The 19,467-nt window shown below is 38.8% G+C and overlaps 1 non-coding gene across 1 annotated transcript; it reads left to right on the top strand.

Moving 5' to 3' along the window:
* Nucleotides 1–17,641: 17,641 nt before the first annotated feature.
* trnat-ggu (transfer RNA threonine (anticodon GGU)) lies at nucleotides 17,642–17,714 on the top strand. The gene has a single exon. It is a non-coding gene; the product is annotated as a tRNA-Thr (tRNA).
* The last annotated feature ends 1,753 nt before the right edge of the window (nucleotides 17,715–19,467 follow it).

Raw genomic sequence — 19,467 nt, 5'->3', positions numbered from 1 at the left:
GTGCAAGTTTTCTTATAGAGAAAAAAAAAAACAGCAGAGAGAGGAATCATCCTAGGGGCGATCTAGTGATGGTGCTATGTGTAAATAAGGTGGTGTCCCCTAGCCTCACCTGCTATGTCTTTCTCAAGAAGCTTTAAATCCACTGCTAGATGGCAGACGAGATGCTGAGAGTGAGAACTTTGTATGAGAGGAGCATTGGGATGATGGTGTTGAACACAGAGCTGAAGTCTACGAAAGGATCTGCCCATGGGTCATCGAGGTGTTATAGGATGAATACCAGCCCCATGTTGACTGTGCCATACCTGTTTGCTCAGAAACCAAAGTGCAGGGGGTCTATCTATCTGTACTATACTATACCAAACTATATTATGTCCTTAGTAGTTATTTGTATCATCTGCCGAGAAAATACCATAACTAGCCATAAAAAAATTAAATACAACAACCATATTTGTTAGAAGAGAATATAGACAAGTGAAATAAATTCTGAATGCAAAGAGCATATCTGCAGGCATCAACTTACTTTCAGATGTAAGCATAAAATTGAATTTAATGATTGTAAATCAAAAAGACAATTTATCTTTGTTTACTGTACCAATCAAGGATATATTCACATAGAGTATATGTTAATGGGATTTTAATGAGTTCAGTTCAACAAACACTGATATTTGGGGAAAACAAGTATGCAGTATGAACTAATTAATATCGTGTTTTCTTTGTGAAGTGGCCAGTGCAACCTTTTTATCAAACAGGCTCCTTCATCTGTCACTTGTTGCTATGACTACAAACACTGACATAGGTTGTATCCTGAGTAATATGTTCCCTCTCAACTGGCAAGCATGTATTTATTTATTTTTTTATGCCAGTGACACATCATTCCTAGTGTCAATGATTTAACACACACTCAAAATGTGTAAATTGTGGGAAAAAACTGGGCACATTGCTGCTGAAAGGCAGCTTTCCCCTATGAAGTATGATACTCTTCTGAGAAACTTTCAGTCTTCACTCCCTGTAAGTGATTTTAGATCAAATGCTGTCCTCATCCAATCCAACTACTTTTCTTTCTTTATTTTAATTGATTGGCTAGTAAGATGGTTCCAATGACTAACTGGTGTTTTGTTGATTATCTGGTGTCTCGTTCTTTTAAAGTCACTTTCCTCCAGTTTGGCCAAATGGTTTAAGCGTACTGTGCATAATTGACTTAAAAAAGGGACCACTCCTTTTCTCCTAACACCACGCATAGTCTCAAGGACACAAACAACAAGAGCTAAGGTGCAAATAAATTCTTTGATGACATGTAATTCTTTGACTTTAAAAACTAGGCAAACCCTTTTACATCAAACCCTGTGGAGAAAAATAAATGGTAGTGCTGCGATTTAGAGAGAGCAGACAAATACCCTGTATGGAGCAATTCTAATGAAGAAAAAAAAAACTGGGTCTTTTTACCACAATTTATTTCAGCCTTGACACAATGCTCAGTCTCAGTCCACATTCATCTGGCACAGCCCTCCAACCTTATTTCACTGTCACATCTATTTCAAACTATTTCTTTTTAAAATTATTTCGAGGACTGCTGGTACGCTGGAATGGCAGGTTAGCACATTTGCCTCACAGTTCTGAGGACTTGGGTTCAAATCCAGCCTTTCCTGTGCGGAATTTGCATGTTCTCCCTGTGCCTGCATGATTCTCTAGGTACTCCATTTTCCTCCCACATTCTAAAATAATAAATGTTAGCCTAATTAAAGACAATAAATTGTCCGTATTGTTGGTATGAATATGAGTGCAAATATTTGTTTGTCTATATTTATTTTCCAACCTGTCAATCACTCATACAATAATAGCCAATCAGATAGCCGTAATGTCTTAACCCCTGGCTTGACACGCCTCTGCCGCCATGTTGTCCCACAAGCAATGTTGGTTGTCAGTAGCGTGCGCTTGGAAAAGTTAATGTTATGAAGAAAATGGTCCTCAGATGCACTTGGGGAATGTGCAATTCTGATGAAAGATATCCTGCTAGGTTACAAGGAACCCGTTGATTCATTTTTCCAAAGCCTAAAACACACTTGATGAATTGTCTACGATGGATTAAGGCTTGCGGAAGACGGCACATACAACTTAATGTGAACATTATCAACAAAAACAAGGCTGTATGTTCGAAGGTAAGTGAGGGAGAAGTATCTTCTCTGAGTTTGATTGAATTATATACAGTGTTATAAATATATATATGTATGTATAAATATTATCAGTGCTTTATACATTGCAGTAGAACAACCTAACCTAAGACAGAGCACTGGGTTTGATTATGAGTCAAGTCAAATGCATAAACCCACTCACTTATAAAGGCTACAATGATATTACTCTTGATGTTTCCAAGTAAAAAGTACTCACCCTGCTTTACATGTACAGTACACTATTTTATCCTGTTGGATTTCAATATGAAGTTTGTGAGACGTCAAACTTTTTTTGCATCGATCGCCAACATTTCGCTGTAACTCTGACATTGCGTCCTGCTCCGTCCAAAATCTCAATTCCATGAACATATCCTTGCGTGAAATAGTTGAGACCTCTCTGTAGAACTCTCTTGGACAAGGGTGTAGCATTGGGCAAAAAACATACTCCAATATTATCTGGAATATGCGATAGAGAATCGACTTCAAACATGTTCTGTTCAGTCACCATTTTGGAAGCTTGTGGGACATGGCTAAGAGGGCTGATCTTAAGATCGCCATCGGAAAGGTCCATTGCCAGACGACCTGCTCAGAGTGTCCCGCACTTCTCGCTCAAAGTCAGCTGAGATAAGCTCCAGCAATACTCCCAACCCTCATGATGATAAATGGTTCAGAAAATTGATGGATGGATATTGAAGACTGCATATTAAAGATTTAGGCATCAACTGTGCATCCTTTTGTATGAACACCTTACAAAGAGCATAACAAATCTCCCTGGAAATATTTCATTCAATAAAACTTCAGGAAACTGTGTGCGTCAACTTACTTGTAAATGAAAACCCTGTAACACCCTTGTTTTCCACTTACTGTACATCACCCTATAGATATTGACCTTCACAAAGATTCCTTTGCTGGAACTTTTAACTCACACTGAAAAACAAAACCTCACCTAACCCTCATTGGTGAATAATGCATACAAGGTCATGCCAAGTACTTGACAGGTGATGGATTTTTAGTTTGCATATTTGCACATGTATTTAAAGCAATGCGTCCTAGCCCTGGAATAACTAGTCTGAGCAATTTATCATCACGGAATACAGATACAGTAATCTTTCGCTCCATCAAGGTTCTTGCTTCACAATTCTGCTATGTTGCAGACCTTTTTGTTGTCTTTTCGGACAATATTTTTGGTATCCATTGCTCTAGCTCTCTCAATAAATTTTATGCATTTAGGCCTGACAGTAGAGCAAATTACTAAGAAAGATACATCATCACCTTTCTTTGTTCTCTATGCTGTGGGTACATTTGGGACTACTTCTGGGTCCAGACATGGACCGCGGTCTGCTGGTTGGTGACTTCTGTATGGCACCACAATTGAGCGAGACAGAGTGAGCTGTGTACCTCCTTATATTACCAGGTAGTTAGTGGATGGTTGAGAGAACTTAAGTTAACTTTCCCTAAAGTGTCCCAACTATGTGCATCTACGGAGGCAGTGGCTCTCTGTATCATGAGTGGTGTCCCACAGCTATGAAAATTTATCGAGTCGGGAAAAAATACATTATAGAAAAATAACCTGACATGTGAATGTGAGTGTGAATGGTTGTTTGTGCCTTGCAATTGGCTGGAGACCAGTTCAGGGTGCACCCCGCCTTTGACCTGCAGATAGCTGGGATGGGCTCCAGCACACTTGCTACCCTAGTGAGGATAAGTTGAATAGAAAATGGAATGGAGGATAGATGAATTGATAGATGTAATGGTGGAACAATAACCTGCCCTATTCTGCCTCTGATTAGCCTGCGTCAATAAAGGAGTTGAACTTTTATTGGCTAATGGTTCACTGAAGCATTACAGCAAAAGCTGTCAACACCCGTTTGTGTGTCCGTGGTTAATTTTTTGTCTCAAAAAACGAGGTTAGAGCACTGGTTTGGTAAACCAGGGTTGTGGGTTTGTATCCCACTGGGGCCTCCACTCCCTGAGAAGGGTTGCGTCAGGAAGGGCATCCGGTGTAAAAATTGTGCCAAACATATGTGCATTCATCTGAGATGACACGCTGTGGTGACCCCGAATGGGACAAGCCGAAAGAAACTTAGTATTGTATATACCGGAAATGTCCGTAGTAAGTGGAAAACGAGTTTAACAATGTCGCCGTGAAAGTCAAAGAGCCATGAAATCCAAGGCAAGGCAAACACTGACAAACAGAAAACACTGAGAAATAGTAATAAGAAATGCTGAGATTTCAGTAATAATTAAAATAAATGCATGTCAGTTCATCACCTGATACTGGAGAATATGCAGGATGTCATTTTATGATTTGCATCTGCTTCATCTCAAGCAGAAAGTAGGTTAGAATGTGTTTTTTTTTTCTTCTTTTTTGCACTTTTGTGCATGGTCCAATCATCAGAATTTGCTCCTTTTTTATATTTACTGATTTGATATGTAGTCAATGTTCCCACTGGGTGTTGCATGCTCTTTCTACCTCCCACAGACTATAAACATGGAAGTTAGGTTAATTGCAGACTCACTATGGCCTGTGGTGTGTCTTATTTAGATATTCACCCATATTCTAATGTGTTGCCTCCAGTTAATTAGACATACTGTAAAAGCCTACACTGTGAGGTAATTTGGAATTGGATGTGGGTAGCATTAAAATATAAGGTGCCATGAGTTTGCCAAAGGGGCAGAACATCAATATTTATTAGGCATTGCTTTTTTTTTAAAAAACATGATACAGTTATTCATTTATTATTAATTATTATCCACTTCTCATCACGGGTCAGTTATCTCCAAATAAGTATTTTACATTTTGACATACAAAAAATGAAATTATGAAACAAATCTTTGTTCAATCTTTCTGCAATACATGTTGAAAGGGGTTTTGCAATTTAATTCCTTAATTTTCTATACTGCCTATCTCCATGTGGGTTATGGGCAAGAGTCAGGGTACACCCTGAACTGGTTACCAGCCAGTTGGAAGGCACATACAAAAACAAGCAATGATTCGCACCCACATTCACACCTACAGGCAATTTACGGAAATGTCTTGACTTTTTTTTTATCAAATGTGTTAAAGCAGAGTATCATGCACAGTGGTTCATGAGTGAAATGATCTGCAAAAAAAAATTATAATAACCCTCTCTGGCCCCTTGTTATATCTGTAATTTGACTTTTGATGAAAATCCACTGTCTGAGGAAAAACAACCAGTCAAACAGAAAGTGTGACTGGTGCATTATTTGGAATCCCACTAGTGTTCTAGACAGGACAAGCCCACTTAGATATGATTGGCTTGTGCATCGCGGGAAACGCAGGCTAGGCAAATGTAATGGGATGAGTAAATATGTAGAACATTAGTATCATATAAAAGCATTTTGGTTAGGGCTAGGATTGTCTTGGTTACTTAGATTTACAATAATGCACCCACACTGGCTTAGACTTGTTTTGCCTTGCAAGCCGATGACCTTGCATAAGGGCGTATCCCGCCTAGACACAAGTTGGATTCAAAGTAACATGTGAGTGCCTTGGTGTCAATCTTTTGCCATGAAGTTGTGGCTCTCACTCATAGCAGAAATACCTGTATCTAGCAGGCTCGCTCTGACCTGTTACTGTGGGCCTCAGGAGCTTTACTAAAATTTTGGCACAAAATCCAACTCCAGATAATAAAAAGAAAAATGCCCATCGCTTGTATGCCAACAAGTGGGCATGAGATTAGTACAGAAGCAGAGTGAAGGGACCAAAGGTAGCTGCAACCTGGAATTGGCAACAATTCTGTTATATTGGTAGGTTTATCAGCCCATTTTGATTTTTAATTGATTATATGTTCCCAAAAGTTGAAACTTCAAAGCAATAACACATGTTTTTATATTCATAGACTACACATATGCAGCTTATGACACATATGGAGCTTAAAGTATATACAGTGTTGTCTTGCCACTTTGCGCTTCGTGTTATACTGAAAATGAATAAATGGATGATGATTGTTTAGATCATCTCACTAACCAGCACATCTATAGAGGTGGGGGGTGGGCGCACAAGAATGATCAAGGGTAGGGGACAGTGTTCAAATTCCCACTCCATGGTGCAGATTTCTGATTTCCTCCCTTGCCAAATTTACACCATCCACCCGTGGTATTTTGCTTGCAGTTCCATAGAAATGTAACTTCACAAACTCAAACATCCAATTTGGACAAAATAAATATCTCCTTCCGCCATGTCAAAGACTTTCAGTGGACTATTTATATGCCACTTTTAATGAGGATAAGCTGCTTCGATTGGACACGATCGAAGTTGACTGTGATTCCGACCACACAAATACAAACGCCAGTCCACCAAATTACCTACACCAGGTCTAACTCGCCTCTTCACATACATACGTTATGCCTCACACCGGTCATCACGAAAAGAGAGTGCACGTTAGTGAGGGGGCATAGCCTTGATCAGATACTTGTGGCGGAGCTTACTGAAGCGAGGCTACAGTCATACCTTATGAACATATTTAATATTGCAAACTGACATGGAAGACAAAAGTGATGACACAGGTTAAGTCAGATGTACTCATCAGGAAGCCATAGACAGGTTATCTTTGAGGTATGTGTTCCTACCTTCTCAATGCATATACATTAGCTTCATTAGCAGTCACCAGTACCGTCCATCCTTCGTCATTCATTATATTAGCAGGTTGTTGGGCGCAATTAATTTGTATTAAAAATGATGTTATCAATGATATCCATATCGAGTTATTCTCATATTTTTTTCAATAACAAGACCTCCCTTTAGTGCAAAATTCTCACCACTTCCAAATGAGCTATTAAGCCCTTACAATTGCCTGTATAAGAGGTTTGCTTTGTGTTGTGGCAGCAAAGACTGTCAGCAAACTGATACAAAAGAAACAATGACAAAAACAATACACATCTCAGGAGAAATGTTTATTTTCAGGAGCTGTCTCTTGCTTCCTCTTGCTCTCCTTCAAAGATCTTTGCTTCACCCAAAATGAGTGAGTTGGTCCCATGCCACCATGGAGAGTCTGGAAGTTAAAAGAGTGTTTATTGTTTCCAAAGAAATGTAAAAATGTGCAGACATTTCCTTTCACTGCCTCCTTTTTGAAGTGTGATTTGTGTTTATCTTTCCGCAGTTAGTCTACAATGGAAATACACCCTAAACCTTATGGCATTTGTGTGTAAAGTAAATATCACATGCATATGTGGTCCTGTTATGATTACTATGAAGTGGAGGGCCTTTTTGTGCACAGTATTTTGAGATATTACTGACTGGAGCTCTATAAAATGTGTAGAAATTTGAGTTCTTAGAAGAATGTGCATAGTTTTGTGACAGAATCGTGAAGTTTATATTTAGCCATAAACGTGTGTGACAGAATGTCCTACGCGCACACACAGAAGAACACAGTTGTCATCATATCATGCATAGCGTACGCGTGCACACCTGTTCACTTGGGACCGACAGGTTGAGTTGTCAGAAACAGGGGGACCAAATTACATTAGAGGAGATTCCAAGTAATTTATTGGATGCATACGCCATATTGTTCATGCTGGCCTAGTGGTGGCTTAAATTAACGGCATTGGGTATTTAGACCTTTTTAATGGACCAAGAGAGCGATGCACCTACTGTCATTTACAAAATTTAACACATTTATGCACAGTACTATACATAATTCAAGCACAAGACTATGAGTAATTGCATTTTCAGAACTGTGAAATGGCTGTTGCTGTTATTTACCCTGAGTTTTCTGGAGTAATTTTAATCGAGCATTTCATGCATTTTTTTTGAAAACTGTTGTGCCTGTTTTTGATTTACATGCTTTAAACTGCAATTCAAATTCAATCTTTTGTGCATTAACTCCATGCCACGTGTACATTCCAACAAAATATTTGCACCTGCCAGATGGAACAAGATGAGGTAGATGAGGTTGAGGGGCCATCTATAAGGAGCGGTGGGTGACGGTGAGGGCAAAAAAAGACAGCCAGTTGGAGAGGGTATGAAGCCAGAAACCAGAGTAAAGTAGAGCGAATAAGAATCGAGACAAGTGTCCTGTGCAGCTCATATACTGACATCAGTTGGTCCATGTCCATCACAAAAGAACAACGATGTATAATAAAAGATACATTTGTTTTATTTTTATTACTTGCATTATTATTATTATTTTAATCAACATTTGTTTGAATTTACAGTCATCATGTATTCATCAATGTTTCTCTTTGATCCCGTGTAAGTGTGAAAACAGGACACCAGACCACAGTAATAGTTCCTAATGACTTTCAACGGTCAATGTGACAGCTCCAGAGATAAAAAAGCAATACAATTCAATACAAAGTTCAGAACAAGAGTCTCTGTAGACCTGGGAAGGGTTTGGGAGACCGAATACGTAATGGTCTGCATCCACTGGTAGCAAGACAGCGCAACTTACTCTGTGGTGTCATTGCAGCAGAACACTAAACAGGGGACAGGGAAACAGAACAAATGAATGCTCAAGGAAGAACTTGTGTTAAGGGACAGAAGGCTAAAGCGATTACCAGAAAAACCATGACAAGGACATTCAGAAACACAGAGTTAGCAATCCAAAGAAGAGTTCGGGAAGTCTCGCAGGAGAGTGAAATGAATTATGTAGAAAAACATGTGTGAGCAGGTGAGGCCTAAATAATTTCCTGATTGCTGAAATGAAGCACCTGGGCGCACAAGTCACATAAGCGCGGCATTTACACATGCAAAAATAACGCACAAAAACTAACGATGTACTGTGACTCATGAAAGGAGGTTCAGTTATGTTCTGAGGCATCTTTGCGATATCAGGCACAATGCATCTTGACTCTTCTAAGGTATAAAAACATTATTAGCAAAAGTTATGCCCACATTGAATAAGAATAAGAGTCTCAAATACTTTCAGGACAAAGTTGCTTTGGATGAGTTAATGAAATAGTCGTGCTTTTTCCTGCTATGAATGCGTGTTATTATAGCTTCATAAGTGAGGGAGTATCTTTTTCACCAGAAGCCTGAGATCCTATGTCAGGGAAATTCTGAAAATACACAAATTAACTACATGCATATATACCCATATATTACATACATATTATACATTCATTAAAAGAATACAATTCTTTATTCTTCAAAATAATCAGTTGAATAATCAATAGAAAATAAACAGATCAACCAAAAGTGGTCCGGTTAACAATAGACAATTATCTGACGTCTAGGATGGTGATGGTACAATGTTTGAAATAGATTATATTTGAGGTAGAACTACTCATATTGAGTAAATATACCTCTTTCCTTTACACAAATGTTATTTGATACACTTGCACAGTCAGGATTAACTCACTACAGCCATAAGACAAAAATCCAATGGCATAAGTTTGAGTGCCTCCAGCCGTATTGCTTAAAAGAATTACATCAAAACTAATGGTTCATGTTCCATTCAAAATATAATTCGTGACATTCTCCGGTTCTTAACACTGATGTAGGGTAGGGCGTCTTGTTCCGTTGAGTCTTTGAGTCTTAGAGCAACAGGAGGAGGATAACTATCATATATGAGGCAATCTTTCTTTTCTCATCTTCTCTAACCACCTTTCTCTTTTCCCATAGCTGACTGACTCTCTAATACTCTATAACACCCTTTAATTGCAGCACTTAAAGTTGTAACTATGCTCTTTATATTCTCTAGTTAAGATAATTGTTTATTCAACAACATTATTCTGTGTGTGGAATCATCAATGAAAGCGGTGAGGTTTGGAAAATTACTCACAGCCCTTATTTTCTTCTAAATTTAGTCCATTTAAAAGTTGATTTTCATTCGCACTTCTCTTTATGACAGAAAGGAGTTTTGCAAAATTGCACATCATAGAGGCATTTGATGCCTTGTGGTATTAACAAATAGTTTTAGTGTGTATTACTATATATACATATATACATAGGTGATGCCTACTGCTGTCACATGAATGTAATTGTCATGAATGAGCATGTGAATGGAAAAAAAAAATCCCACGGTAGACAATGAGCCATAGTAAAACTGAATATAATATTTAAATAAGAGATGTCCATTAAAAATGTGGATACAAACAATACAAAGGTTCAACCAAAAGGCAACAATGACAAAGGAGCATTGAGAGGCGAGTTTGCTGTCGGCCAGAACTGCAGCCAAAAAGAGTTTTTAACAAACAATAAATCCTGCACAATGATTTAAGCAAACTACAATGGGACACAATTGTACTCACATAAAAATAACATGGGAAGACTGAACTATGGACAGGGGATTCTAAACTCGCAATACTAGACATACAAAAAAGGGAATGGGAGTTGGCAGAAGGTCTGGGGATGATATCCTGATGAAAGGCTGGATGACGCCCCCAAAGTCTTGCAGACAGCCTTCCAGACTCGAGACACAAATTGAGGACCTCCGATCAGAAACCAAGTTGACGGGAAAGCCGTGAATCTCCATGTCTGAGGTCATCTACAAAAAGTGATCCACCATATTGTCTATCAAAGTATTGCCCTGTGACCCAGGAAGCCAGAACACAGAGCCAGGATGCCGAGATGAACTCTCCAACATCCCTGCAGATACCTGGCTACCAAAACTTGTGGGCATTAAGAAAAATGTCAGACTTAGTACTGGATAACATGCCACCTTGGAAGACAGCCCCACACCAAAACATCCTGGGGTAACTACTGAGACAAAGAACTTGTCCGATCGGTATCCATCTGGAATCGATGTGTCTCTCACCTCGCTGATCATCTTCCTCTCGAACTCCTAATAGAGCAGCCCCACCATCAGCGAGACAACCATAAATCCGAGACAAGTTGTTAGGTTTGGCATACTGGGACCCGGGACGGTGAGTGATGGTGAAGTCAAATTTAATCAAAAACAGGGCCCAACACCCTGTATAAATGTGGAAAGGTTCCATAGGGCCTTCCAGCCTGGGCCTCCACTACTGAAGAGCCAACAAGAGTGCCAGCAATTCTCTATTTCCAACAACTAAGGTGAAGTGAGAGAAATGCGTAGGAGTGCAGCCAGTGGCCAAGGTGGAGGTGCCACTACGATGTGAACGAAACTCTCGTGTTCGCTCATGCCGGTGTTCACGCATCTGATTATCCAAATGAATGACCCTTAATAAGTCCTACAAATTTAAGGATTTCTGAGTTTATGCTATTCAAACCCTCACGAAAAAAATTGCAGAGCGCCACCTTATGGAATCCGCTCCCCGATGTCAAATTGTGGGAAGGTACAAAAGAATCTACAACCGACAATGGTAATTGTGTAAGGTACAGCAAATCATTGGTGAACTGGGATAATTTTTATAGTGTCTAAACATCTGTAAATACTTGTGAGTTGATCTCTTACTATGCCAATGCCATTATCTCTCTGTGCCATGTCTTGTCTTGTTTCCAGTTTAGGTTTATTTATGGGAGTAAATGGGTTATGGTTAGAAACAGCCAGCCAATCCAGTTACGCTTTCTCAGTACGTGACGTCATGTGACTACGAAAGTGTAACTGCGATTGGCTGGATGTTCGGTTCTGACCTCAAGTAACCCTGCCTGGTGGCACAGAAGGTAAATTTAGACAGTGAATTGTAGCCGGTTGAATTTCAGACAGCAAATTGTAGCAACTATTGAAAACGTGATCACTTTACATTTGAAATTCAAATCCTGTTTTCTGTGGGATTTCAAACACAAAAATCCTGGTGGCACTAATTTACTTCATATTTTTTTTACGGTTTTCTTTGTTACTTTATTTATTGGTTGTTGGGCTCTGTTTAGTTTGCCATTTCTGGACATTAAATATCATTTTTGGAGAATCCTGGACTCTTGCCTTCCTTGTATCCTCGAGCTCAAACCATAACAATAGAAAAGGCATGGAAGGTCAAATTTCACAGTTTTATTTTATGCAAGCTAAGGTTGCATCAATATTATTACAAACCAAAGTGTGCCCTATTTTCCTTTTCTTCTGGTAATCCCTCTATTATGCTTATACTCTACAAAACAAACATTTAAGTGCATGACTAAACAAATCCAGTCTCCACTCAAACGAGCATCTCTTTGTGACAACTCCAATGTTTGTGTGGCCCATTCCACTGACCCACATGGGCTGTCATGCTTTATTGGTATCAAATGCCAAGTTCATCTTCCATTGACATGAGAGGGTTTATGACAGTATTATCTCAAAGTCTTCTGGATCCCATACTGCTGTTAAGGGATGGCTTGTAACAGTGCCATTGTTGGATAGGAACATAATGGTGCACCTTGTCAGAGAAGCATGCACCTGTCAAATATAGACACAGAGCAAGACAAGCTTGTAGTTGGAAAAGTTCCGCTGTAGAGTATTGGAGCATCGTGTCACCGGGTTGGAAAGGAGTGATGGAACTTGAAAGCTGTTTTCCGCTCATCCCCCTCCCTGACACGGACATTGCGGTGATCCTATTTGGTAGATAAATAGTGCCCTTACGAAGGGGCTCAAAAGCATTGCTACCTAAGTGGAAGTGGCAGGTGAAGCAGAAAAAAAACAACATCTCCTGAATTCACCTTGGATGTTTGGCTCCTGAGCTCGGAGATCTGCAAAGGTCTTGGCCACATCCTGAAATATCCTTTCATGGCGGCCCACTATTGCACCTTGTGAGATGGTGTCAGTGTCTTCTGGGTTCACATGGCCAGATCATTCAGTCATGCATTTTTAAAAAAATAAGAATCCAACATATGGATAACAAAAGTGTTTTATGATTCAAAGGAGGAGGCCAACTAAGAAATGTGGACCCAAGGGTTTTGCTTGGAATGGTGATTTAATAATATATTTATTACAGTATCATTGTGGTATGAAGTGATCTAGAATTGTCCTGCACCATATTTAGAAGTTTTTTTAATATTTGGAAACCTTATTTTGCAGCATAAAGGGATGAGTGTTTGTAATGTTTTGGGTACTAATTGCAGGCTCCATTTTAATCAACATTATTCTTTGCGCCTATCGTTTGCATCCACATTACATTCACTCACTCCATCTTTATTATTTATTCATACATTTAGCATGCTGTTAAATTGAAAACATTGGAATTCCAATATTCTTTTCACAACTACATAATGTTCAGGCTTTTTAGTTTGAGATGTGAGACAGGTTTAAGAGCAAAAGAGTTCATGATTGACTTTCAAAGGGGTTAAGGAATGCATTGAATAAATGAACCATCCACAGGGTGGAAGATTTGTGGCTTAAGGTTGAAAATTGCTATTTCCTACATGTAAATTTCTACAACTTGCAAAGTGTGTTGCTTCAAAAGTCCCCCTTTAGATCTGTGTATTTCAGACTACAGCCACTTCTTTGAAGGCGTAACCAAATGTAATATGAATCCAAAATCTATTTCTCCACAGAGGAGGCATGATGCACCTTGTCTGGAACATGAAAGAAGAGACGAGTTGACGATGACAAAAGGATAGGCAGACTGCTCGATATGTCGAAATAGGAAAACACACCGTGTCGGCCACCAACACGAACCCCAATTAACCTTTTGCTAAGTCACAGTCCAAATGAGAAACTCGCCAATCACAGCGCAATACAGGCTCCACCCAGAAGTCTGACAGGTCCCTGGACCCACTCATTTGACGTTAACGGCACATGTTTGAATTGTATTTTACTTTTGTAATTTAACACATTAAATAACGAACTAATTAACTGCTATCTGTGGCACTACGGGGAGTTACTAGTGGTTGCTATGTGTATAAGTGTATTGTTTTTTTTTTTTTTTTAATGATGTAGTGATATTCCTATTCTGTTTCACACTTGCTAATGAGATAACAGCAATCCAAGGCTTGAACACATATTGCTCATTAAAAACCGGTTGTCTAAAACTAAACACAAAACAAAACAAAACAAAAAAAAAACATATTTCATCAGTCAGCATACTATGGGCTAGCATCTAGGTAAACTGAAGGAGAAAAGAGAGTTGGAACCTAGCTAGCTCAGGGAGGCTGACATATGCTGTTCACAGAGATGACATATACTGTTCACAGAGATGTATTTGAGATACTTGATTGAAATTTTTTATGAAATTTCAGAATGAATGTAAAATGAGCATGAACATTTGTAAATGAAGACGTCCTTCCTTAGACTGGAGAATCCAAATAGCCGACTGTTCAGTGGTTCAGTATTGTTTTGCCCTCCAAACAATTCTCCCACATGGAACTAAATGGGGAATTTAACAAACAGGTGGAAAAAAAAAATCCAAGGATATTCACTTTCATACCTTTTCGTGACTCTTCCAATTCCTCTTAATCTCTGTTGCAACCTTGTGATCACACACTGTCATTTGCTAAACTCAGTTGCTAATTTCCTCATGTTTGAAGCCTCACTTTGTATTGTTGATCAATTGTTAGACATTATCTTGGGCTCATAATGTCAAAATGTAAACTACACATAGAAGAGGACTACGATACCAATTCTGAGCTGGGAAATGGTGCCTGTCCTGAAATTACACCCAGGAGGGGAATATCAGTAGTGTACATTATATAATGTTGTCATCGTTCTGGTCATTCAATAAAATCTTGATTTTTATAGGTGCCGTTACAATTGTGGATCATAATTTTTGATTCTGTATCAACCACTTACACAAAAAAACCCCAACAGCATTTCATAATTTGGAACATGGTGCATAAACACCTGGAAAAAACAAGTAATATAGTGAAGGAAAACAGATTTCTGCTTTTGGGAGCAATACCCACACACACACACACACACATTTTTAGATATTTCCTCAATTTCTTTCAAAAACAGCTTGGACTTTATTAAGCTATGAATAATGAGGCACGTAATGAGTTTTTGACCCGCATGCCATCGGTTTATGAATAGCACTTAACCAGACAAAGATTTAAGTAATGGCATGTTCAATGCTCGAGTGAATGCCAATTAGTTTCAGCTGCTGGTTACATCCAACCAAAATTAATCGAGTGCTGGTTATTTCAAGCATGAAACAAGAACGCACGCATTGAGAATTATTTATTTTACCCATTTTATTCTATATTTGTCATAGGAAAAGCTATGTATTCTGTAGTTGTTGTATTGCTCACTCAAGCCCTAATGTAAAGGTTGTGGATCTGTATCTATGTGGTTTGCATAGTGCTCATAGATTACTTAAAGTGGTCCTCAGGACCAATGCCTGGTTTTCGCTCCTGCAGCAATTTATTCAGGGCCAGAAAGTTCTACGAATAGTCTTTCATTCATATTAACCAAGCACCACTCACAGTAACACCCGAAGTCTGACTCCAAATTTATGATTTCAAATAATGGCAAGATCATTTCGCCAAATTAACATTGTACAAAAGGGAGAATGAGTTTAACTCACTCATTCATAGATTTTCTGTACTGCTTATCCTCACTAGGGTCACGAGCATGCTGGTGCCTATCCCAGCAATCTCCAGGTACCAGCCTGGGTACACCCTGAACTGGTCATCAGCAAATCGCAGGGCCCATTTAAGCAACCATTCACACTCACATTCACACCTATGGGGAATTTAGTGTTTCATTTACCTACCATGGATGTTTTGGGAATGTGGGAGGAAACCAGAGTACTGAAGAAATCCCACATGAGAACAGAAAGAACATGTAAACTCCACACAGACAAGGCTGGATTTGCAACCGGCTCCTCGTTCTGCCACAAGTCTAATTATTATGTTGCATTTTTTTTATCGTTAGTTCCTTTGTTTTGATTTGCATTTCTTTTTGCCAAGAGTTCCTGTTTATGCTCAATGCAGACTGTTACATGCATGTTGATCTAATCAAATAACAGTATTTCTGAAACATGTTAACATAATGCTTGTCAAGGAGAAACTATTGAGGAATGTGAGAAATCAAATTTGTGTTTGTTCAACCGCATAATACCATTCAGCATTTGCTGCACTCAACAGTGTGTCATCCAAACAAAACAAAGCAGAACATGGCACTTATTGGCTTCTTGTGTGAAGCCAGACAAAGCCAGATAACCTCTTGGTCAACATACAATATAATCTTTTAGGAGGTGTACCCAATATGAACTCCAGAGAAAGGCAATGAGCAATCTTAACGCTGAAACAAGAAGTTGAGATGGTGCCATTTGAAATCCCGTGAAGAAGAAAGAAACCAATGGTGTAAAAAGTGGTGTTGGGAAACTTCATTTTCTTTTTGTAGTTCAGTTCACCATTAAAAGGTTCATGTTATGGTTCATAATTTAAAAATTTGAACTAAGTTCAGCGTTCCAAAAAATAAAGTCGTTTAATGTTTGTTTTTGCACAATATGTTGCTGACAGGCTATTCCCCTAAAAATGCTGGCATTTTATTTTCCCTTTGTTGCCATCCAGCCTCAGCTGTTTTAAGTTTTACTGTCTGTAATGAGACACTCCCCAAGTAGACATCCAATCACTGGTTAGTATGCAAATGAGCCCACATCTAGCCAGATTTCTTTACCTCAATGATGCAGGCTCAGCTGAAGCAGTAAAACCTCGAGGAAGCAGTGACACTTCATTAAAAGTGTCGTTGTGATTTATGTTGTGAGGTACTTAAAAATAATTAACAACAACAGAAGATGTTATTGTGGGATCTGTTTTTCTTCCTGTCCATCGGGGATTCTTTTCGAACTTTGAGTCTGTTAGGTGGAGCAAGTATCAGTCACACAACGGTAGACCCGGAGATGCCCCATGGCCATCCAATAAGATTATTATATTGTCAGTTGATAAAAGTTTGATCAAGGAGATTTTTTTTCACATTTTATTCATTATTGATAATATTTTCTGTTTCCCCCAAGACTTTATGGTACTGAAAGAAAGACAGTTATTCTCAAAAAGCTGGGAATTTATATTACTATTTTTAACACCATAATGTTGAGAGTGCTAATACAATAGATCAGTATCAGTATGTTTTAACTGGTACTCTAGTCATTGGAAGATCAAATCCTCTAAAACTGCTGCCAGTAAATGATTTCCGTGTTATATGAATAAACGTCACTTGGCGTGGGTTATTAGTGGAACTTACAGAAAAACCTTGCTGCATGTGCACATACACATGCAGTTTAGATAAGCCATTGATTTTTAGAAGAATGCTGTAAGGCGGAGGGATCACACTCCTCAGCCTCCCTGGTATTGTCTATTCGGGAGTGCTGGAGACGAGGCTCCATTCTTAAGTCAAATCTCAGATTGAGGGGGACCAATGTCGTTTTCATTCTGACAGGAACAGTGGAGCAGCTCTATACACTCAGCAAGGTTCTGGAGGGTGTATAACAGTTCGCTCCACCTGTCCACATGTGCTTTGTGGATTTGGAAAAGGTGTTCGACTGTGTCCTTTGACTTCCAAACCTGATGAACAGTAACCCAAACCTAAAAAAAATGGGAACTCGACCGAAAATATCAAGAAAGGTATGGACTCAAAGCATGCGTTCAATGTTTTTGCTTTTCTTACTTTCTTTCTTTCTTTCTTTTTCTTATTTCCTTAGTTGTTATTTTAAAGATTCATTAAAAAACACATGTAGGAGGCCCCGTAGCTCAGTGGTTAGAGCACTGGTTTGGTAAACCAGGGGTTGTGGGTTCGTATCCCACTGGGGCCTTCACTCCCTGAGAAGGTTGCATCAGGAAGGGCATCCGGTGTAAAAATTGTGCCAAACGTATATATGTGTTCATCTGAGATGACATGCTGTGGCGACCCCAAAAGGGACAAGCTGAAAGAAACACACATTAAAAAAACACATGTAAAATGGTAGGAGCAGTCACCTGGAAAAGTTGTGAGGTGTGTGTCTGGCCAGTGTCCACTGTAAATATGATGCCATAAATCTTGTTGATGTGACATATTTATTTGAAGCTTGACTATTGTCTTTGTCTCAAAAAGTAAAACAAGAATGTGAACAGCTGCTCTGGCTTTGTTCCAGTGGCTATGAAAAAACAAGGCAGTCACCACAGGGCTGAGGGGTGTCACATTTTTTTCACACAGTGGGGAATACAACACAAACATCTCGAACAAACATCAAGGTCGGGGTGGGTGAAAAAGAATTTGCACTGAGACAGTGGAACCACAACATTATTTTAGCAACTTCTAGCCAAGAGTGGAAATGGTTATGTGACCATAATGGTGAACAAAAAGCATTGCCAGCTGTGTAAAAAAATAATAATTTCACTAAGCATTTATATTTTAATATACTCCAGCACAATGGTTACGGTTTTTAGTTTGCGCTGGCAAAAGAATAACAAAAATTCTTCTTAGCGTTAGACCTTGATGATATAAAAAAAAAAAACAACTGAGGCATGACTGAGTCCTGTTTTTAAATCTCACGAGAAAAGCCTCTACAAAACACTAAAGCAATTTTTATACGATCTCATGGAAGATGTGGGGTACATAATACTATGTATTCCATTATCATTAGCGAATATAACATGAATGTTGGAGTATGTGGTCTTCCAAGTGCTGTTTTGCATTTGTTTTCAAGTGCAATATTACTGCATTTTCTCTGCAAATGCAATATTTTAAGGCCCCAGAAAAAAAAACAACTGATAGCATTATTGGTTATAAGTGTTACTCAACAGATGGTGTGATTTAATATTCGATCACCCACAGAGACTTTATCACCATCATGTGAGAAATGTTGCACATTATTTTTTCAACATATCTATCCTGCTTGTTTTTTTTTCTTTTCTATACATTAAAACGTGCAGAATGGATAAAGCAGGTGATACAGCAAATACTGTAATTTATATGGCACACCAACAAAAAGTTAACAAAAATTTGTACAAGAACAAAAAATACATTTCATTTAGTGTACAAACGATGAAAATAAAATGAGCTGGGTAAAAATATATTATTTTATGAACAATTTACAACATACATGCAGTTTCTACGTTGAAGTTGGTTAATGTTAGTTACATTTTACTTCCCACACCTCCATTCATTGTACCATAGGTTAAATTTGAAGGTGCAATGAATGCCAAAGTAATGCCAAATATTAGGAGCAGACCCTCACGATAGGCCATATTTTCCTGTTTGTTGAGAAGGGAATACGCTATGTGAGCTGTTGCATACTTTTTGGGGAGCGCACAGTCCCTCGTGTCATCTATGCACCATCATGACAAATACACATTCTGGATGGAGCAAATCTAAAATGTTGGCATTTCCTGACAAATATGGCCATGCCCATATTCTCCCAACAACTTAAGCACTTTTCCCATTATGTGTTTCAGGGGTTGTAGCTAGCAAAAAACACACCGAGAAGGTTAAACTGTCAGTCTGCCATGACAGCCAATCTGTCAGCTAATGAAATTCCAACTAATCATGTTCTACTTGTGGATGATCCAATCATGACACAAAAACAT

The sequence above is a fragment of the Syngnathoides biaculeatus genome, chromosome 9 (assembly GCF_019802595.1).
Source record: "Syngnathoides biaculeatus isolate LvHL_M chromosome 9, ASM1980259v1, whole genome shotgun sequence".
Lineage (NCBI taxonomy): Eukaryota > Metazoa > Chordata > Actinopteri > Syngnathiformes > Syngnathidae > Syngnathoides > Syngnathoides biaculeatus.
Note: the sequence above shows the minus strand (reverse complement) of the source record. Positions and strands in the feature narration are given on the sequence as shown.